At 48.6% G+C, this 23,829-nt stretch overlaps 1 long non-coding RNA gene across 1 annotated transcript in view; it reads right to left on the reverse strand.

The window, feature by feature from the left end:
* Positions 1–254: 254 nt before the first annotated feature.
* LOC143958950 (uncharacterized) overlaps positions 255–23,829 on the reverse strand; it is a 61,590-nt gene continuing 38,015 nt past the window's right edge. The window contains exon 3 of the long non-coding RNA XR_013270160.1: positions 255–766. This is a non-coding gene — a long non-coding RNA (uncharacterized LOC143958950). The remainder of the gene's footprint in view (positions 767–23,829) is intronic.

Raw genomic sequence — 23,829 nt, forward strand, 5'->3', positions numbered from 1 at the left:
GACAGTGATGTTGCAGGGGAAAGTGTGAAATTAAGGGGGGATCGTGACATCCAGGGTCTGGTACTTACCTGCGATCCCATACCTCAGTTGTGGCACAGAGAGTGTTCTGCGTGTCCAGCATGGCAATTACCAAAGAGCTTTAGGAACTTATGAGTAAACCGTATATTGGAAATACAATTCAATACAGGAGACATGAGGGTAGCCTGCTCATTAGAGCTTACAATCTCTAAAACAGATAAAATAAAAACAATTGATTTTTTTTTATAACTTAATTAAGATTTATTTATTTTTGTTGTTTTTCAGATCAGTGCTTAAGGAAGCTCACCACATGAATTTTAGAATCAAAATTACACAGAGGGAAGTAAATATTACAAGTAACACTACAAGCTCAGAATACATCAAGATGGAAGAAACGTCATGTTATAGATGGTGCAAAAAGTCATCTTTCTCCCCCTGCCCACCATGTCTCTCTTCTCTCCTCTCCCTCCCCACATAACTAGAGTATGTAAATACAATTAAACTCTGTATTAACAGGTGTGCCCTCTTCTTGCCTTTCAGTGTCCTTTATTTAAAAAAAAAAAAAAAAAATGCAGGTTTATTTCCTTTTTAGTTTTTTTTTTTTGGATGGAGGCATGGGTCCCGTGACATTCAGCTTGGTATTCTTCAACCACGCTCATAGGATGCTCTTGCGGTTTGTTCTATTTCTCATTTTCTCACATGCAGATCCCTCTGTTGTTTGTGTAATTACATCCCATCAAGTTGATTCCTTACAAAAGAAATAGAGAGTAAACAGGTGAATGCAAGTTCAAAGATGCCTTACCGATTTGTGAACATTAATTATTGGGAGTAACATCCCCTAGAGCAGGCATGGCTAAATGATGGACCCAGTCACTGTCCTATTTGCATACTCACAGGGTGATCGTGCGGATGGGAATATGGTTGAAACAGCACCACATCACAAAATGAATTACAACATTGATTTGCTTTTTTGGAACCCTATGGACTTTATAGGCACGAAAATACAGTGATATATCTTTAAGAAAAGATATGATTTTTATACTTACCATAAAATCCTTTTCTCTGCAGTTCACCACCTGACACAGCTGCTCTTAGACCACTGGGACATCCCCAAGCAGTGCCAAAATGAGGGGTGGCAAAACAGCATAAAAACTACACCCACTAGTATAAAACTTTAACCACAAAAAACGACATTGTGAGTGTGACCAAAACTTTTTTTACCCACCAAAAAGGCAGGATGCTCCTCAACTAAGGCACTACCACCAAACTGCACCAGAACTGCGGTAACAAATGCAACAGTGCATTACTTAAAAAGGTACTGCGTTTTTACCAAAAAACAAGGAAAAAAAAACGTAAGTGCAATTGTACAGCCGCCTGCAAAACTTTGCGGCCAAAATGGGCATCGGCCCCATGCACCGACGTCGACCTTGTAGAATTTTGAAACTGTCGCTCAGGGGGTGACTTGGTCGCCTGTTCACAGACGCTTGATGTCGGAAGGCCAAAGTCGTTCCGATTGCCTTGTGGAGTGAGCCGTGACCAGAAAGGGGGGCACCTGCCTCTTCAAAGCATAGGCCTGTACTACAATCTGTCTGATCCCCCCCTGGAAATGGTGGCCGACGAGACCGCCGTGCTTTTTTTTTTTTTCAAACAGCCACCGAAAAACAAACAAGGAGTCTGACTTCTGAAAGGGAGGTGTAGCAGACAAATACACCCTCAGAGCCTTAACCACGTCCAGGGCATGAAGAGCCACCTCCTTAGAATGTGTCGACTTAGCACACAGAGATGGTAAGACAATGTCTTCGTTGATGCTTTTCTGCCAAAACCACCTTCGGCAGAAAAGACTGTTGGACACAACATCACCTTATCCTTGTGGATCACCAGATAGGGCGACTTGCAAGACCAGGCCGCCGGGTACAAAACCCTCCTGGCCGAAAGTAATGGCCGCTAGAAAGACCACTTTCTGGGAAAGAGTCAACAGAGGGATCTCTGATATTTTCAAATGGCGGTTTTTTCAAGCACCGATAACGCCAGGTTCAGATCCCACGGGGGTAACGGCCCACGCACGGAGGAACTACATTTTGGACAGCTTGAACAAAAAGTGCTCGCTGGAAAAAAAAAAAAAAAAAAAAAGACAGCCAACGCTGATATTTGTCCTTTAAATATGGTGCTTAAAGCCAATTTCTGAACTACTCATTGCTGTAGAAACAGGATCAATCCTGGATATAGGGGAAAAAAAAAAAAAAAAGGGAGCGCGGACGCCATCCCTTCTCACACATGGAGATGTAGGCCTTCCAGGTACGATGACCTACCGAGAAGAAGCTTTCCGTGCTCTCGGCATAGTTGGAATCGCCGAGTCCCAAAGACCCCGGTTCCTCAACACCCAACTCTCAATAGCCATGCCGTTAAAACCAGCGATGGTAAAGCAGAACGGAGAATCGGAAATCGAGACAGAAGGTCCTCTCGTAACGGCAGTCGACACGGGGCGTCCGCCACCAGGTCTGAGTACCAGGGTCGCTGGGACCGATCTGGGGCAATCGGTATTACTGGGATCCCCTCTGTTACCACGTCTGCTCCGCTGAGTGGAGGCCGTTTCAACGGAGGAAAGGCATAGATCAGCTGGTGCATAGATCAGCTGGTGCATAGATCAGCTGGTGCATAGATCAGCTGGTACTGATCCCCCATGGCACCACCAGCGTGTCTGCCCAAGGATCTGTTGCCCTGGACACGAACCTCGGCACCTTCCCGTTGAGACGGGCGGCCAGAAGAGCCACGTCTGGTGTGCCCCATCGCGGGCACAGTAGCCAGAACGCCTCCGGATGCAATGGCAATGCCCATTCTCCTGGGTCCAGCATCTGGCGACTTAGGTAGTCTGCCTGCCAGTTCTCCGCTCCCGGGATGTAAACGGCCGACGGGGGCAGGTACATGTCGCTCTGCCCACTGAAGGATGTGAGTGCAAGCGTCCTCCCGTGCAGCGGCCAAGCTTCTTGTTCCTCCTTGGCGACAGAATGTCACGGCAGTGGCAGGCATACGTCAGAGTGGAACCTGATCAAACGCCCCTCAAAGTCTTATCGACCACGTGGAGAGGCATAGCCTGATCGCTCTCGGCTCAAGCAGATTGATCGGCAACTTGGATCGCACCACCCACCGACCAGAGGCCCTGAGTCGACTGAACTTTCATTACCCTACCCCAGCCGGTTGGGCTGGGGGCCGTGGTGATCACTGTCCATTTCAGAGGTAGGAACGACTTCACGGACCAAAGTGCCGGGGACCTCAGCAGGGAATCCCTGACCAGCTGGCTCACCTGAATCTGCCCATCCAGGGATAAAGGAGATTTGTCCCATTTTGTTAAAATCTCCTTCAGCAGGACTCTGGTGTGAAACTGGGCATAGGGTAATGCCTCAAGGAGGCCACCATGAGTCCCAGAACTCGCATGCAAAGCGTAGCGACGACCCCCTGTGCGGTTCCTCAACAGTTTTACCGCAGCTCTGAGAGTCTGCAGCAGCTTGTCTGAAGGGAGAAACGCTCTTGCTTCCATGGAGTCCAGCAGTAAGCCTAGCTACTCCAAACGCTGAGTCGGTACAATCACCAACTTCTTTAGGTTCAACAGCCAACAAAAAATTGCTGCAGGGTCTGCATGGTGATCGCCACATCCTCCTCCTAACTCTGAAGCAGAAGATGCTCTCGGAAGGAGATCGCCTAGGTATCCCCCGATCGCGATCCCACAGCGTTGCAAAACAAGAGACAATACCTTGGGGGAGGGCAGAGGCAAAACCAAAAAGGCAGAGCCACAAACTGGTAGTGGGCTTCCTAGACTGCAAATCGCAGAAATCTCTGATGCCGAAGGCATATGGGTATGTGCAGGTACGCATTCTGGATGTTCAAGGCCACCAGGGAGTACCCTTGATGGAGTGCAGCGATTTCTCAGCGATTCCGTTCTGAACCTCTGTACTTTTGCAAAGTAATTGAGGGCTTTCAGGTCCAAAATTGGACGTTCCCCTTCCATTTTGCAGGTTCGAGTAGAACCCTTGGAAACATGCCAATTCCTGGAACGGGTAATATCACCCCACGACTAAGCAGGTCCCTTACCGCCCCCTTCAGGGCCTCCTGGCGAGCTGGGAGTACGGGTATGCTTCAGGGGAAGAATCTCTTTTGCGGCCAAGAGAGGAACTCTATCTTGTAGCCTGAGGAAATCAGATCGCAGACCCATTGGTCGGACAGCCGAGAGGCCAACCGGGCTGCAAACTCCCGAAGGCACCCCCCCCCCCCCCGTCTTGCGGACGGGAGAAAACCTTCATGAGGTAGCACTTTTGCTCGCAGGCTCGTGGTTCCACACATGCTTTGGTCCTTTAAAGGTCGTCCTGTCGGGGGACGCTTGGTCAAAGCCCTGGGTGGACGAAAAAGCCGTTTGTGAGTGGAGAATGAGGGCCCTTGCCAACGGCGTGGCTCCTTAGCCTTCCTAGCCTTCCTGGCCTGTGGGACTAGTGTACTCTTACCACCTCTGGCATTTTTAATAATGTCATGCAATGAGGCTTCAAAGAGACGGTTGCCAAGGAAGGGAAGATCCGTCAGGGCTTTTTTGGATGCCTGGTGAGCAGGCCAGCATTTTAGGCAAATCGGGCGCCTCAGCACCACTGCTGATACTGAAGGCCTGGATAACAGAGGAAGGGTATCCAGGGCTGCATCACAAAATTGTACTTCGGGCCTCGCACTAGTTGGTCTGCTAGTTAGACAGGAGAAGCCTGTTGCTCTCCCAATTCGCGGCGCAAAAGTTTTGCCCACTCGGTTAGTGTCTGAGACACGAGTGTGGATGCCAGTACCGGTCGCCTAGTTGACCCCACATCCGTAAACAAGGAACGAGCCTCTGCCTCGGCCTTCCTGCCCATGGGGTCCTTAAAGGCAGGAGTCCCCTCTACTGGGATGGTGGTTACTTTGTACCGGGGGGGGTCCACGACCAGAGGAGCCGACAGCTTTTTGAGAAAGGGGATAACGCACCACCATGTATTTGGGGTCCGAAAAGCTCAAATTGCGGTCGACACCGTTCCTTGTAAATGAACTTAAGTCACATACGGGAACAGCTTAAGTCAACGGGCTGGCTTACGGGACCCAAAAGGCAAAAGGGACCCCGCTACATCAGCAAAGGGATCTTCTGGCTCCCTCCCGATTCTTCACGCACAGCTGTGATAAGTGCTCGAAACAAGCGATTCTCGCGCACGGACCCAGACGGGGACTCATCTTCGCTGTCAGTTCGGTCCTGGTCAGCGTCATCTGAAATGACAGAGCAGGGGGGGGGGGGTCACCGGCCTCAGCAGGGCCCGAGTCTGCATCAGAGCTCCCCTCCAGAGGACGGGGGCCGGTTTTTACAACCTTTACGCCCACGCACCGCCTCCATCTTGGCAACAAATAGAGGACCGCCGACAAAGCATCCAGAGGCACTGCCTGCAGGTGAACCGGTTGCAATTGCCTGGATTTCGGGGGAAGAAACACCAGTTTCTGAAGCCATGCTGACCCAACCCCAGCGATGGCAAAACTTGGCACCCCAGATGTTTTGGAAATACATTTCCCACCATGCTCAGGCACTCTGCAGTGTAGGGGTGCATCATGGGAAATGTAGTTCCAAAACATCTGGGGTGCCAAGGTTTGCCATCACTGCCCTACCCTGTCTGCCACCTGTTGGGGACTTAGGAAAGCGATGGTCCCACCCTCCTAACTGCTGCTGGCTGATGGGCTCTTCCGCACAGAACTCCCCACCCTGACTGGTTCTGCGCTGGCTGTCCAGCTAGTAGAGCCTGTGTCCTGTGCCAACTCCCAGATGCATAGGAGACCGCACAGCGCTGTGCAGAGCCGTTTTGAATGGCGCTGAAACTGACCAAAATCAAATGGCCGCCGAGCGTCCAGTATAAAAAGGACATAATCACAGGGAAAACGGCCGCCAAAACACATGAAAATGGTCAGAGAGCCTGCTGCTCCTTGCCTCACCAAAGATGGCCGCCGAGCACTGTATACCACGAGGGACAGCGAACTAAACAGGCAGATAAATGGTGGTGAAACAGCACTACAGCGATCAGACACAGCCTCCAGACACCTCAAGGAGAGATCCACACACAGCCAGGGCACAGCCAGCAAGCGCAATCCCTCCCCCAGGTGAGAGCCCCCCAGAGAGCCCCTGTATATGGCGCGCGCACACACACACAGAGATCCACCTCCCAGGGATTGCCCAACTGCTCAGTCCCACTGAGGCAGGGAGAGCTGTACTTACCCGGTTCTGAAGAGCTGGGAGTCATTCCATCACAGACCCGCTCTCCAATCAGTGTGGGATGGCTGCTGGCCCGTCCCACTGAGGCGCAGAAAGGAGTAGCCTGGTCACGTGTGTGCCCCGGAGCATTTGCGCTCACCAGCCACCTCTGGAGCTGAGGCATGTCGTGGCTCTGGTCTGCACACGCTCGCTGGCCAGGCTGGAGAGACAAGGATAAGAGTATCCAGCCTGTCACCCAGCCGATAGCAGATCACAGGATCTTTAATGTTAAGCAAAAAGCAAAGCTTCTGCAAAGAAAAAATCCATGGGCCCATGGCCCCGGCGGGGTTACTAGGTCCTTCTCCTTCACTAGGCAGAAAAACCCCCCAAAAAACTGAAGCTGCAAGGCAGGCTGTGGGGTCGTCCCCCTTGGGCAGAACTAGAAAGTTGTTGTTTTTATATGACATGTTATGCCTAGTCCTCTCCTGAAGGTGGCATAACGAGCTGTGTCAGACAGTGAACGTAAGAGAAATACAGTCTATATTTTAGTACTAATTAAGTAAAACATAATAGTGCTACTTAAAAGTCTCCGGATAGCCTAATGACCAAACTAAAGCATAAAGATCACCAAAACCACACACGGACAGCCATCGTAAAACATAATTGACGTGCCAGTGAATTGCTAAAGGGCCTACCCGCATCCTAGCAAAAAAAAATAAAATGAAAGATTTATTTTTTTTTAAAAGCGGTTGCGACGCTTAACCGGCAAGGGAACGCCTTGGCCCGTGCCGGGTCAAAAAGAAGACGCCGTCAATTCAGATAACTGGTTGAGGTCAGAGCGGAGCACTTGAGGTCAAACTCCCTTGCTAAAGCCATGAAAAAAACACATGGCGATTGCCACATTGTCCGGGTGTGCAGAATAAGACTATGCTTACAGGAAGAAGTTGGCCAGATAGCCTATCGCAGAAATCCCCTGCCGTCTCAGCCATGCCAAGATCAGAGCCGGCTACTTGGTGAGCAAACGGTGAGAGCGCAAGCCAAGTCAAAACGGGAGCACGACTAGGTAAAGATGCACGCTTCCAAATGCAAGAGCAACGATATGAATAGGTGAGTGAGCTCAGGTCAAAAGGCCAGATTCACAGATCAGAGTAGAAATGGGTGCGAGACCACCTTGTCCTGGGGGGGGGGGGGGGTTGGGCTTTCACAAACCATCAAAGTGTGCCAGGCCTGACACCAGCTTAAAACAAACGGAATGAGCAGCCTCAATCACCTAGGACAGTGATGAAGGACCTTGGCACCCCAAATGTTTTGGAAATATATTTCCAATGGGGCTCACGCACTCTTCTGTGTATCATCAATGAAAATGTAGTTCCAAAACATCTAGGGTGCCAAGTTTCAACATCGCTGACCTAAGATCTCCAAAAGGTAGCAACCTGGATCATTGACTGAGGTAAACAGAGGGGCTGCAACTACAGACCTACAGAGGCAGGTTGCTCTCCCACCCAAAGACCTGTTGGGGAAAAAACTGGGGCAGAGGTTCCCCTTCCAGGACAATGACCCTAAACATACAGTCAGAGCTACAATTGAATGTTTTAGATCAAAGCATATTTATATGATATAATGTCCCAGTCAAAGTCCTAGACCTAAATCCAATTGCAAATCTGTGGCAAGACTAATAACTGCTGTTCAGATGCTCTCCATCGAATGTGACAGAGATTGGACTATTTTGCAGTTAAGAAATGGGCAAAAATTTCACTCTAGTTGTGCAAAGCTGGTAGAGACATACCCAAAAAAGACTTTCAGCTGTAATTGCAGTGAAAAGGCAGTTCTACAAAGTATTCTCAGGGAGGCCTAATACAAATGCACACCACATTTTTTCACATTTGCCAAGGTCAATAATTGACTTACTCATTATATGAAAATATGTAAATCCAACAGCATATGTCAAACTAGAGGACATGTTACGATTTTCTGCTGTAGATCTGAAATTATTTTGTATACAATAGGGTTTTTTTCCCTCAATTTTAATGTGTTTGTACCAATAAAATTCTTCGGTACATTTACTATAATTCAAAGTGTTTTGTCTACAAGTACCAAGTCATGTTTTGCTTTGGGATCAAATACTTATTTTACGCACTGAACTGCAGCTTAATTTATAGCATTTGTTTTATGAGTTTTCTGGATTTTTGGTTGATATTCTGTCTCTAACACTTAAAATACACCCATGATAAAAATTATAGACCATTAATTTCTAAGTTGGCAAACTTACAAAATCTGCAGGGGATCCAATTGTTCTCTTTTCCCACTGCACATACACACTCACCGGCCACTATTAGGTACACCTTGCTAGTACCGGGTTGGACCCCCTTTTGCCTTCAGAACTGCCTTAATTCTTCATGGCATAAATTCAAGGTGTTGGAAACATTCCTCAGAGAATGTGGTCCATATTGACATATCATGCAGTTGCTGCAGACTTGTCAGCTGCAGATCCATGATGCGAATCCTCCATGCCACCACATCCCAAAGGTGCACTTTTGGATTGAGATCTGGTGACTGGAGGCCATTGGAATACAGTAAACTCAATGTCATGTTCAAGAAACCAGTTTGAGAGGATTTGAGCTGTGACATGGTGCATTATACTGCTGGAAGTAGCCGTCAGAAGATGGGTACACTGTAGTCGAAGGGGTGGACATGGTCCGCAACAATACTCAGGTAGGCCGTGGCATTTGACTGCTTGTCGACCAGCGCACGATCCAAGTCGGCACAATGGCACGGCTGGTCAAATGGGCGTACCTGTACGTCCCTTTTAAGACATGGCTTAGTGGGCGCCGGGTACTCTGAGGGTTCCCTGCATACTCTGTCCTCCGGTGGCCTGCAATCGTGACAGAGCGGCAGAACTGGGAGATGCCTAATGTAAACAAGACAAGACATTACCCTGTTCTGCCCAGCAATATGACAGGGAGCTACTGCTCCATCATGTTTAGTGAGCCCACCCCCCACAGTTAGAATCACTCCCTAGGACACACTTAACCCCTTGATCACCCCCTAGTGTTCAACCCCTTCCCTGCCAGTGTAATTTACACAGTAATCAGTGCATTTTTATATCACGGATGCTGTATAAATTTCACTGGTCCCAAAATAGTGTCAAAAGTGTCTGATGCGTCCGCCACAATGTCGCAGTCGCAATAAAAAAAAAAGAAAGAAAAAAAAGTCATAAATCTATTTTGTAAAAAACGCTATAACTTGAGCAAACCAATCAATATACGCTTATTGCAATATTTTTTACCAAAAATATGTACAATACATATCTGCCTAAACTGAGAAAGAAATTTGTTTTTATATTTTTTGGGGACATTATAGCAAAATAAAAAATATTTGCTTAGCTTTATTTTTCCTTTAAAACAGTCGCTATTTTGTTTATAGCGTAAAAAAAAAAAAAAAAAAAAAAAAAAAAAATTGCAGAGGTGATCAAATACCAAAAGAAAGCGATTTGTGAGGAAAACATTGTTTGGGTGCAACGTCGCACAACCACGCAATTCGCAATTAAAGCGACGTAGTGCCGTATCGCAAAAAGTTCTCTGGTCAGGAAGGGGATAAATTCTTCAGAGGCTGAAGTGGTTAAACAATGCTCAATTGATACCAAGTGTACAAAGAAAATACCCCCCACACCATTACACTACCAGCCTGAACCACTGATACAAGGCTTGCATTGTATGTAAAGAGGTAAATGGCACAGCCAGAACAGCTAACAGTAAAAAGGACTGTGAACGGTCAGATCATAAACCCGATGAAGTGCTAAAGTGCATAATCCTTCATAAATGTGCAAACTGACAAAGTGGTGCAGGTGCTAATATATAACGTAAAACCCATATTAACTTGATGTAGAGCAATATCCGAATATTGCCATTAGAATTTGTTGAAACTGATAAGTGCAAAATGCTAACCGAAAGTCCAGATATACACCACAATAATTAGATGTTGCACTAATTAAAAATGTGAAGTATGGCAGGATAAAAAATATCAAAAATCAAATATATTGCCCTTTGGCATTCCAATGTAACTGGTGCAAATGTCCATAAATGATTTTCCAATGTGACTTGTGGATAGAATAGAATAGATCACATCTTATATCAAAAATAGTGAACACTCATGCTCCCCTTTTGGTTCCACACTCAAATAGCTACACCCCTGCAGGGGAAAAAGCGCATGTATTTATATCTGTCTTTGATCCTGATGTCCAATGGAATAGCCTCCTTCACGACGTATTAAATAGTGGGAGATCCACATATGAACGAATAGGAAAAGCAAACACTCAGTGTAAATCCAAAAAGGGAATTTTTTGTAATCAAATCTAAAATTGGGCACTTAGGACCTGCCAGGAGCAAATCAAAACAAAGTAGTCCATAGGTCTGGGACAGCGTGCGTTCCACAGACCGGGTATAAATAAACCGGAAGTGACATGATTGCGCATCAATCTCCACCTTGCTTGTTTCATCAGACGTCGTTTTATATGATTATGCCAAATCTTGACCCTACTATCTGAATGTCGCAGCTGAAATAAAGACTCAGACCAGGCAACATTTTTCCAATCTATTGTGCAACTTTTGTGAGGCTGTGTGAATTGTAGCCTATATTTCCTGCTCTTAGCTGACAGGAGTGGCACTCTGTGTGGTCTACTGCTGCTGTAGCACATCTGCTTCAAGGTTTAATGTGGTAAGTGGAGATGGCATTCTGCATACCTTGGTTGTAAAGAATGTTAATTTGCGTTACTGTTGCCTTTATCATCTCAAACCTGCCCATTCTTCTGACAAAACTACTTTCCATCCACACAACTGCCGCTCACTGGATATTCTCTTTCTGACCATTCCCTAACCAATAGCGATCCGCGCTATAGCCGAATGACGGCTACAGCGCGGACCTGCTTTGCCGGGACGATGTCTATTGACGTCGTCCCGTGCACGAGCAGCCTGCACGCCCCCTGAGGGGCGCACGCGGCGCGCTCTGATCAGCGAGTCAATAAGACTCGCCTGATCACGGATCGGAGCAAGGGGTCGATCCCGACCCCTTACCACGTGATCAGCTGTCAGCCAATGACAGCTGATCATGTGACACAAAGCCGGTAAATCGGCTATTTTTAGTCCTCACGCTGACAGCACGAGGAAAAAAAAAAAAGCCGATCACCGGCGGCCGTGAGAGGGACTTCAGTCACGGCCAGCTCATCAGTGCCCACCTGCCCCCTGCCTATGCCACCCATCAGTGCCCACAGTGCCACCCATCAGTGCCCACAATCTGCCTCAACAGTGCTGCACCTCAGTGCCACATATCCGTGCCACCCATCCGTGCCATCTTATCTGTGCCCACCACTGCCGCCTCATCAGGGCATTTCAATGAAGGAGAAAAATGGCCTGTTTGCAAAATTTTATAACTATTAAACAGGATTTTTTTTTTGCATCTTTTTTTGTTTGTTTAGCAAAAAATAAACTCCCAGCTGTAATTAAATACCACCAAAAGAAAGCTCTATTTGTGGGGAAAAAAATGATAAAAATTTCATTTGGGTACAGTGTTATATGGCCGCGCAATTGTCATTCAAAGTGCATCAGCGCTGAAAACTGAAAATTGGTCTGGAGGGGGGTTAAGTGCCCAGTAAGCAAGTGGTTAAAGATGGTTGTGCTTGAAGATCCCAGTTTTTGAAATACTCAGACCAGCTCATCTGGCACCAACAACCATGCCATGTTCAAAGTCACTTTCTTCCCCATTCCGCTGCTCTGTTTGAGCTTCAGAAAGTAATTTTCCCTACATCTAGATGCTTAAATGAAGTTGCTGCCATGTGATTGGCCGATTAGCAATTTGTGTTGCTAAGCAATTGAACAGGTGTACTTAATAAAGTGGCCAGTGAGTATGTAATTTTTTATATTACTTTCAGTGTTCCAAAGTATACATTAACCCCTTATAGTAGCGATTATCAGCTGTTTTTGTATTATAAAAAGGCTATTCTTTTAAATCTCTAACTGCTTGCTACCCAACCACTGTCAAATGACAGCGGTGCAGCTCTTGTTCTATACAGCATCATAGGACGGCGGCCCAGAACAGCCACTCTCGCACAGCCACGTTATGTTGCTAGGTCACGGCGCAACTCCGATCTGTGTAAAGAGCTGTGGCTCTTTAACCATGTGATTGGCTGCGTCCAATCACAGCCTTAATCTAAGCCATGTAAACACGAACACAGAGTAAAAAAACCTTTCCAAAATTTTTGGGGTTTTTATTGTACATAATAAACCCGGTTGTGAAGACCACCAAAAGAAAGTTCTATTTGTGTGAAGAAAAGTTTGTTTGGGTACAGTGTAGCATGGCCGCGCAATTGTCAAAGTGCGACAGCACTGAAAGCTGAAAAAAAAAATTGGCTTTCTGTACTCACAGTAAAATGCTTTTCTCTGAAGTTCATTGACAACTTTAATTCTTGACCTTTGGGTTATCAAACCACTTCAGGAGAGGACTTAGAACATGTAACATGTGTAAAAACAGCAAGACTGCTCAGCACCGCCCAGGGGGCGGTCCCTGTGGCTACAACTGCCTCACCCCGCTTCCTGCGGCTCAGTACGTCAAAAAGCAGTACAAATAGGAGGGGTCGGTGCTGTGTCTGTCTGAACTTCAGAGAAAAAGGTTTTTACGGTGAGTACAAAAATCCCATTTTCTCTTTCGTTGATTGACGGACACAGCCCCTTTAATTCTTGACCTTAGGGACGTCCCCAAGCAAAAAACAAGGGGTGGAAACAGCAAAACATAACTTCACCCACAACAAAGGGAACACCTCAACAGAGGAGTCACCATCTTAAACAGCTACCATCAAAACCAGTAGCAAACTTATGCATCAAAAGATGCATAACAAACTAGTAACTTAAAGTGTAATTGCAACCTTACACAGCCGCCTGCAAAACCTTGGACAAAGCAAGCTTTTGAGATCCACTTACGTCTACTTTGTAGAATTTAGTGAAAGTGTGAACGGACGCCTTACACACCTGGGAGACAGACGCTTGATGATGTCAGAAAGCCCAGGAGGTCCCAATTGCTCTGGTGGAATGAGCCGTGACAGGAAAAGGGGGACCTGCCCCTTTAAGGCATAGGCATGAACCCCAATCCGTTTGATCCACCGAGAAATGGTTGACGAGACCGCCAGAGCTTTTGTTTGGACCAGCCCCTGAGACAACCAGTCTGACTTCTGGAAGGGAGCTAAAGCAGACAGATACGCTCGTAGAGCCCAGACCACATCCAGGGAATGTAAGGCAACCTGTTTTGGGTGTGTCAGCTTAGGACTTAAGGAAGGCAACGCAAGGACCTCATTTAGATGGAATGCCGAAACCACCTTTGGAAGGAAAGAGGGCTGCGGACGACCAGGTAGGGAGACTTGCATGACAATGCCACCAATTCAGAAACCCTCCTGGCAGAGCTAATAGCTACTAGAAAAACTTCTGAGTGTTAACAAGGGAATCTCCCCAATGTTCTCAAATGCCGGTTTCTGATAGCACCAGATTCAGATCCCACGGAGGTAGCAGTGGTCAAACCGCAGGGACTATGTGTTGAACCCCTTGCACAAAGATACTCACCAATGAGTGAGTCACCAAGGGATGTTGGAAAAGGGCAGCCAAGGCAGATATCTGTCCCTCGATGTTGCTTAAGGCAAGTTTCTGATCCACTCCTTGCTGCAAGGATACTGGAAACTGAATAAGTGCGGACGTCACACCATCTCTTCACACGTGGAACCTTCCATGTACGATGGTAAATCTTCAGGGAAGACGACTTCTGTGGAAATGACTGAGTCTGACAGACCTCGGTCCTTTAGCACCTGGCTTTCAACAGCCATGCCGTTAAAACCAGCGATGGTAAAGCAGGATGAAGCATCGGACCTTGCGCTAGAAGGTCCTCTCACAGCGGTAGCCACCAAGGAACATACGCCACCAGTTGTACTAGGTCGGCGTACCAAGGACGCAGAGGCCAATCTGGGACAATCAGAATTGCTGGAATCCCCTCGGCCTCCACTCTGCGCAGCAGACGTGGAAGAAGCTTGAGTGCTTGACGCGTCCACCCAGGGGTCTCTTGTGCTGGACACAAACCTCTGCACCTTCTGATTGAGCCGAGAAGTCCACATCTGGTGTCCCCCCCCCCCCCCCCCTTAGGCAATGGAGCCTGAATACCTCCAAATGCAACGACCATTCACCTGGGTCCAGCATCTGATGACTTAGGTAGTCCGCCTGCCAGTTTTCTACACCTGGGATATATATGGCCGGCACATGTCACTCTGCCCACTGGAGGATGTGAGAAACCTCACATGCTGCAGCTGAGCTCCTTGTTCCTCCTTGGTTGACGTACGCCACTGCGTGCATTGTTTGACTGGATCCTGCCCTTGTAGCCTCATTGACCATATGGAGAGGCAAAGTCTGATGATCCTGCCCTTGTAGCCTCATTGACCATATGGAGAGGCAAAGTCTGATTGCCCGAAGCTCTAGCACATTGATTGGCAGATGGAATTCTTCCCGCGACCAAAGGACCTGGGCCGACTGTACACCCAGCACTCCCCCCCCCCCCCCCCCCAACCGGTCAGGCTGGCATCCGTTGTGATCACTGTCCAATTGAGAGGAAGGAACAATCTGGCCAGAGATCTCAGCCACCAGAGAAGGGAATCCCTGACTAACTGGTTCACCCCAATTTGACAATCCAGGGATCATTTGTTCCATTTTGACAAAATCTCCTTCTGCAAGACTCGTGTGAAATTGAGCATACGGTCCCACCTCGAATGTGGCTACCTTGAGGTCCAGAAAGCGCATGCAGAAGCGCAGCAACGACCATATGCAGTTTATCAACTTCACTGCAGTTTGAACAGTCTGCAGCTTGTCTGAAGGGATAAAAACCGCTTGCTTCTGGAGGACTCCAACAGCAAGCCCAGGCACTCCAGGTGTTGAGTCAGCACCAACGCCAACATCTTTAGGTTCAGCACCCAACTAAACTCCCGGAGAGTCTGCATGGTGATCACTACACCCTCCCTTAAGTCTGAGGCGGAAGCTGCTCTCAGGAGGTTGTCTAGGTAACCCACGATTGTGACTCCACGTTGCCTTAACAGCAGCAGAATTGGGCCTAACACTTTGAAAGAACTTTGGGTGCTGACGCAAGGCCAAAAAAGGAGAGCCACAAACTGATAGTGCTCTTCCAAATGCAAATCGCAGAAATCTGATGCCTGAAGCATATGAGTACAGGTAAGCACGTATCCTGGATATCCAGGGATGCCAGGAAGTCCCCCTGATGGAGTGCTTATACCATCCTGAACCTTTGCAATTTCACAAAGCTGTTGAGGGCCTTGAGGTCCAGGATTGGACATACCCCTTTCTTTTTGAGGACTACAAACAGATTTGAGTAGAATTCCTGAAACCTTTCCAGAGTCGGTACAGGTACTATCACACCGCGCAGTAGCAGGTCCTGTACGGCCCCCGAACAGGGCTTCCGGTGAGCTGGAAGTAGAGGTACATTGGAGGGCAAAAATCTGTTTGGTGGACAAGAAAGAAACGCCATCTTGTATCCCGATGAAACCAGCTCACAAACCCACTGGTCGGACAGTAGAGAGGTCCATTGGGCTGCAAATTCCTGAAGGCGATTCCCCACCCGAGAGTTGGGCAGGAGCAAACCTTCATGCGGTAACATGTTTGTTCACAGACTTGTTTGGCTTGCAAAACCAGGAATACTTTGTCATTCAGCAGGCCCCTTGTCTGAGTGGGAGCACTTACCTGCCGACCTAGGCGGGCGAAAAAGCAGTTCGAGCGGAAAGAGAGGGCCCTTGCCTATGGCATGGCTCCTTATCCTTCCTGGACTGTGGGAGCAACGTGCTCTTCCCACCGGTAACATTTTTAATAGGTCATCCAGCGAAGCTCCAAAAAGCCTCTCACCTTGGAAGGGCAAATCCGCCAGAGCTTTTTTAGATGCCTGGTCCACAGACCAGCATTTCAGCTAAAACAGGCGCCATAGCACCACTGTCGATACCGATTCTCTAGAGAGCAGGGGGACCGTATCCAGGGCCACATCACAGGCATACTTAAAGCGGGGTTACACCCTACAGTGGAACTTCTGCTCATTGGAACCCCCTGGACAAAGGTACTCATTAAGGAGTGCTATGACAGGGGTTGTTGGGGAAAAAAAAAAAAAAAGACAGCCAATGCTGAAATTTGTCCTTTGATGGTGCTTAATGCCAATCTCTGGTCAACTCCTTGCTGGAGAAATACAGTGCCTTGCGAAAGTATTCGGTCCCCTTGAACTTTTCAACCTTTTGGCACATTTCAGGCTTCAAACATAAAGATATAACATTTAAATTTTTTGCGAAGAATCACCAACAAGTGGGACACAATTGTGAAGTGGAACGAAATCTATTGGATATTTTAAACTTTAACTAATAAAAAACTGAAAAGTGGGGCGTGCAAAATTATTCGGCCCCCTTGCGTTAACACTTTGTAGAGCCACCTTTTGCTGCGATTACAGCTGCAAGTCGCTTGGGGTATGTCTATCAGTTTTGCACATCGAGAGACTGAAATTCTTGCCCATTCTTCCTTGCAAAACAGCTCAAGTTCAGTGAGGTTGGATGGAGAGCGTTTGTGAACAGCAGTTTTCAGCTCTTTCCACAGATTCTCGATTGGATTCAGGTCTGGACTTTGACTTGGCCATTCTAACACCTGGATACATTTGTGAACCATTCCTTTGTAGATTTTGCTGTATGTTTGGGATCATTGTCTTGTTGAAAGATAAATCTCCGTCCCAGTTTCAGGTCTTTTGCACACTCCAACAGGTTTTCATCCAGAATGGGTGTGGACCACCGCAGGCACAGTAGCGTGAACACCTACGGATGCCACGCCCATTCTCCTGGGTCCAGCATCTGGCGACTTAGTCCACCTGCCAGTTCCACTCCCGGGATGTAAATGGCCGATAAATGTCGCTCTGCCCACCGAAGTATGGGAGCGACCTTCCGTGCAGCGGCCGAGCTTCTTGTTCCTCCTGGGTGATTGACGTGTGCCACAGCCGTGGTGTTGTCTAACTGGATCCTGATCAGACGCCCTTGCAGTCTTATCGACCATGTGGAGAGGTATAGCTTGATCGCTCTCCGTTCGAGCAGATTGCCCAGCAACTTGGATTCCTCCACCAACCAGAGACAATGGGTCAACTGAACTCCCATTACTCCACCCCAGCCTGATAGGCTGGCGTCCGTTGTGATCAGTGTCCATTTCAGAGGTAGGAGCAACTTCGATGGAAGTGCCAGGGACCTCAGCCACCAGAGCAGGGAATCCTTGACTAATTGGCTCAACTGAATCTGCCGATCCAGGGACAACGGAAATATGTCCCATTTTGACAAAATCTCCTTCTGCAGGACTCTGGTGTGAAACTGGGCATACGGTACTGCCTCAAAAAGGAGGCCACCATGAGCCCCAGGACTTGCATGCAGAAACATAGCGACGACTACCTGCGGTTCATTAGCAGTTTTACTAACATGAGTCTGCAGCTTGTCTGAAGGGAGAAACACTCGCTTCCGTGGAGTCCAGCAGTAAACATAGGTACTCCAAACGCTGAGTTGGTACAATCACAGACGTTTTTTTACTTTCAACAGCCACCAAAATTCCTGCAGGGTCTGCATGGTGATCGCCACATCCTAACTCTGAAGCGGAAGATGCTCTCAGGAGGAGATCGTCTAGGTATCCCACGATCGCGATCCCACGGCAACACCAAAACAGGAGACAATTCCTTGGCAAAGACTCGGGGGCTGATGCCAAACCAAAGGGGAGCACCACAAACTGGTAGTGGGCTTCCTTGACTGCAAGTCGCAGAAACTTCTGATGCCGGAGGCATATGGGTATGTGCAGGTACTTCCTTCTTGGGGACTTCAAACAGGTTTGAGTAGAACCCCTGGAAACATTCCAATTACGGAACAGGTACTATCACCCCACGACTCAGCAGGTCCCTTGCGGCCAAGAGAGGAACTATCTTGTAGCAGGAGGAAATCAGATCGAAGACCCATTGGTCAGACAGCCAAGAGGTCCACCGGGCTGCAAACTCCCAAAGGCGAACCCCCACCGTGTCACGGGTGGTGGCAAACCTTCATGCGGTAGCACTTTTGCTCACAGGCTTTCGGTTTCAGGGACTCTTGGGTCCTTCAGAAGTCGTCCTGTCGTGCTGGGGACACTTGGACGAAGCCCCAGGCAGACGAAAAAGCAGTTTGTGAGCGGATAAAGAGGGCCCTTGTCTACAGCATGGCTACTTAGCCTTCCTGGCCTGTGGGAGTAGACTACTCTTACCACCTGTGGTATTTTTAATAATGTCATCCAAAGAGCTGATCGCCAAGGAAGGGAAGATCCGTCAGGGCTTTTTTGGATGCCTGGTCTGTAGACCAGCATCTTAACCAAATCAGGGACCTCAGCACCACTGCTGACACTGAAGCCCTGGATAACAGAGGCAGGGTATCCAGGGCTGCGTCACAAACGTACTTAAGGTCTTGCACTAGTTGTCTTCTAGTTCCACGCAGACAGGAGAAGCCCGTTCTCCCAATTCGCAGTGCAACAGTTTTGCCCAATCAGTTAGTGTCTGAGACAAGTGCAGATGGCAGTTCTGGTTGCATGGTTGACCCCACAACCGTAAAGAAACAAGCCATTGCCTCTGCCTTCCTGTCTGTGGGGTCCTTAAATGCAGGAGTCCCCTCTCCCGGGATCGTGGTGAATTTGTTTAACCTGGATACTGGGGGGTCCACGACCGGAGGTAACGCACTGCAATGTATTTGGGGACCGAAAAGGTCTGTTGTGGTCGACCCCATTCCTTGTAAATGAACTTGTCAAAATAAGTCAGATACGGGAACACCTTAGGTTAACAGGCTGGCTTACGGGACCCAAAAGGGACCGCTACATCAGCAGAGGGATCTGCTGGCTCCTGAATCTTCAGGGTATCACGCACAGCTGTGATAAGTGCTTCAACAAGCTCTTTGTCGCGCATGGACCGGACTCAGTGTCATCTGAAAACGACAGAACAGGGGTCACCAGCCTCAGCAGGGCCCGAGTCTTTGTCAGAGCTCTCCCCGGAGGAAGGTGGGGGGCAGGAAACCGACAAAGCATCCATCTGCAGGCGAACCGGTTGCAATTGCCTGGATTTTGGGGGAAGAAACACCAGTTTCTGAAGCAATGCTGACCCTACCCCTGTCTGCCACCCAATGGGGACTTAGGACAGTGATGGTCCCACCCTCCTAACTGCTGCTGGCTGAGAGGCTCTTTCCCGCAGGACTCACCACCCTGACTGGCTCTGCGCTGTCCAGCTAGTAGTGCCCGTGTCCCTTGTCAGCCCCCAGGTGCATAGGAGATCACACTGCGCTGTCTAGAGTTGCTGCCTATGGCGCTGAACTGATCCACAACGTGTTCTGGCGCCAAGAAAAATGGCCACCGAGCATACAAAGTATAAACCACACAAAACAGGGAAAATGGCCGCCAAGCTCCAGGAAAGCATGCTGCTCCTTGCCCTCACCCAAGATAGCCGAACACTGTATACAGTGGACAGTGGAAGAGAAATGGTGGCGAACAGCACTGCAGCGATCGACAGGCACAGCCACCAGACACCCCCCCCAGGGAGAGAATCACATCAGGGCACAGCCAGCACAGACCCCCCCCCCCCCCCCCAGAAAGCCTCTGCATCTGACACACGGCTCAGCAGACTCACGTAGCATCCCCACGGGGAGGGGGGGGGGGAGATGGGGACAGGGAGAGAAGAGGTGGTGAGGGACCCCCAAATAGACCTCCCAGGGAATTCCCAGCTGCTGAGCCCCACCGAGGCAGGTAGAGCTGTACTTACCAGTCCTGCAGAGCTGGGAGACATTCCATCACAAACCCACTCGCCGATCAGTACAGGGTGGCTGTTGGCCCGGCCCACTGACGCAGATATCAGTACCCCGGTCATGTGTGTGCTCCAGAGCATTAACCACCTGGAGCTGAGGTACGTCGTGGCTGGCCCAGTGCGTAGCTCTGGTCTGCACGCGCTTGCTGACCAGGCTGGACTACAAGGATAAGGGTATCCAGCCTGTCACCCAGCCGGCTGTTGATAGCAGATGCTGTGATCTGCTGTCTTGCGCAAAAAGCAAAGCTTCTGCAGAAAAATAAAAAATGGACCGATGGGCCTGCAGGGTTCCTAGGTCCTTCTCCACTAGGCAAAATAAAACTGAAGCTGCATGGCAGGCTGAGGGGTTGTTACCTAAGGGACCGCCCCTTGGGTGGAACTAGAAGTTCTGAGTTCTCATTACATGTTATGCCTAGTCCTCTCCTAAAGGTGTCCTAACAACCCAATGGCTAAAGAGAGGAGCTGTGTCAGAAGGTGAATAAAATATAAGGCCTACCTTCCAAATAAGCCCTACCCTGAAAATAAGACCTACAAGGAATTTAACTAGGGCTTATTTGGGGGGTAGGGCTTATATTGCAGCCATCACAGACAATCACACTAGGTTTTATTTTCAGGGAAACAGGGCAATATAGAAATACACACACAAAAGTGAGTACACCCCTCATTTTTTTTAAATCCAAGTGAAAATGTTCAAATTGGACCAATTGTTTCCATCACTGTCTTAACCCTCTTGGGCATGGAGTTCAGCAGAGCTTCACAGGTTGCCACTTAAGTCCTCTTTCCTCAGCTTTTTTAGTAAGGCAGTGGTCATCTTGGAGGTGCGTTTGGGGTTGTTATGTTAGAATTCTGCCCTGCAGCCCAGTCTTCAAAAGGAGCGGATCATACTCTGCTTCGGTATGCCACAGTACATGTTGGCATTCATGGTTCCCTCAATGAACTGCAGCGCCCCCGTGCCGGCAGCACTCATGCAGCCACAGACCACGACACTCCCACCACCATGCTTGACTGTAGGCAAGACACTGGTCTGTACTCATCACCTGGTTGCTGCCACACGCTTGACAGCATCTGAACCAAATAAGTTTATATTTGTCTAAGACCACAGGACATGGTCAGACCATGTCCTTATTCCGCTTGTCTACAAACTGTTTGCGGGCTTTGCGCTTCTTTTAAATGGGCTTCCTTCTGGGATGACAGCCATGCAGACCAATTTGAGGTGTGGCTTATGGTGTGAGCACTGAATGGCTGACCCCCACCCATTCAACAAAGCTGGCAGCACTCATACATTTCCCATAGACAACCTCTGGATATGGCGCTGAGCACACTCAACTTGTTTGGTCGACCATGGTGAGGCCCATTTTGAGCGGAACCTGTCTTGTTAAAATGCAGTTAGTCTTGGCCACCATGCTGCAGCTCAGTTTCAGGGTCTCTGCATTCTATCCTAGGCTATCCTTATGTAGAGCAACAATTCTTTTTTTCAGGTCCTCAGTTCTTTGCCATGAGGTGCCTTGCTGAATTTCCAGTGACTAGTATGAAAGTGAGCGATAACCCCAAATTTAACACAACTGCTTCTCATTCACACCTGAGACCTTGCAGCACTAATGAGTCACATGACAGCAGAGGGGGAAAGTGACTAATTGGGCCCAAATCGGACACAGTTTCACTTAGGGGTTTTACTCACTTTTGTTGTCAATTTCAACATGAATGGCTGTTGCGTTATTTTGAGGGGGACAGCGAATTTGCACTGTTATACACTCACTACTATACATTGTAGCAAAGTGTAATTTCTTCAGTGTTGTCACATAAAAGCTAACAAAACATTTAAAAAACTGAGGGGTATACTCACTTTTGTGAGATCCATCTCAGGGATGTTGGCACACTAGCCGCTACTTTATTTCTAAGTGCCATCATTTAAAATTCTTCCGATTAACCCCAATAAAGTTCAGTTCTATAAAGTCTTTCCTGACATTTTCCTGCGTGCATTGTTTGACTGGATCCTGCCCTTGTAGCCTCATTGACCATATGGAGAGGCAAAGTCTGATGATCCTGCCCTTGTAGCCTCATTGACCATATGGAGAGGCAAAGTCTGATTGCCCGAAGCTCTAGCACATTGATTGGCAGATGGAATTCTTCCCGCGACCAAAGGACCTGGGCCGACTGTACACCCAGCACTCCCCCCCCCCCCCAACCGGTCAGGCTGGCATCCGTTGTGATCACTGTCCAATTGAGAGGAAGGAACAATCTGGCCAGAGATCTCAGCCACCAGAGAAGGGAATCCCTGACTAACTGGTTCACCCCAATTTGACAATCCAGGGATCATTTGTTCCATTTTGACAAAATCTCCTTCTGCAAGACTCGTGTGAAATTGAGCATACGGTCCCACCTCGAATGTGGCTACCTTGAGGTCCAGAAAGCGCATGCAGAAGCGCAGCAACGACCATATGCAGTTTATCAACTTCACTGCAGTTTGAACAGTCTGCAGCTTGTCTGAAGGGATAAAAACCGCTTGCTTCTGGAGGACTCCAACAGCAAGCCCAGGCACTCCAGGTGTTGAGTCAGCACCAACGCCAACATCTTTAGGTTCAGCACCCAACTAAACTCCCGGAGAGTCTGCATGGTGATCACTACACCCTCCCTTAAGTCTGAGGCGGAAGCTGCTCTCAGGAGGTTGTCTAGGTAACCCACGATTGTGACTCCACGTTGCCTTAACAGCAGCAGAATTGGGCCTAACACTTTGAAAGAACTTTGGGTGCTGACGCAAGGCCAAAAAAGGAGAGCCACAAACTGATAGTGCTCTTCCAAATGCAAATCGCAGAAATCTGATGCCTGAAGCATATGAGTACAGGTAAGCACGTATCCTGGATATCCAGGGATGCCAGGAAGTCCCCCTGATGGAGTGCTTATACCATCCTGAACCTTTGCAATTTCACAAAGCTGTTGAGGGCCTTGAGGTCCAGGATTGGACATACCCCTTTCTTTTTGAGGACTACAAACAGATTTGAGTAGAATTCCTGAAACCTTTCCAGAGTCGGTACAGGTACTATCACACCGCGCAGTAGCAGGTCCTGTACGGCCCCCGAACAGGGCTTCCGGTGAGCTGGAAGTAGAGGTACATTGGAGGGCAAAAATCTGTTTGGTGGACAAGAAAGAAACGCCATCTTGTATCCCGATGAAACCAGCTCACAAACCCACTGGTCGGACAGTAGAGAGGTCCATTGGGCTGCAAATTCCTGAAGGCGATTCCCCACCCGAGAGTTGGGCAGGAGCAAACCTTCATGCGGTAACATGTTTGTTCACAGACTTGTTTGGCTTGCAAAACCAGGAATACTTTGTCATTCAGCAGGCCCCTTGTCTGAGTGGGAGCACTTACCTGCCGACCTAGGCGGGCGAAAAAGCAGTTCGAGCGGAAAGAGAGGGCCCTTGCCTATGGCATGGCTCCTTATCCTTCCTGGACTGTGGGAGCAACGTGCTCTTCCCACCGGTAACATTTTTAATAGGTCATCCAGCGAAGCTCCAAAAAGCCTCTCACCTTGGAAGGGCAAATCCGCCAGAGCTTTTTTAGATGCCTGGTCCACAGACCAGCATTTCAGCTAAAACAGGCGCCATAGCACCACTGTCGATACCGATTCTCTAGAGAGCAGGGGGACCGTATCCAGGGCCACATCACAGGCATACTTAAAGCGGGGTTA

Source organism: Lithobates pipiens, unplaced genomic scaffold (assembly GCF_037356315.1).
Source record: "Lithobates pipiens isolate NorthernLeopardFrog02 unplaced genomic scaffold, aLitPip1_a1.2 Scaffold_66, whole genome shotgun sequence".
In the NCBI taxonomy this organism is placed as follows: Eukaryota; Metazoa; Chordata; class Amphibia; order Anura; family Ranidae; genus Lithobates; species Lithobates pipiens.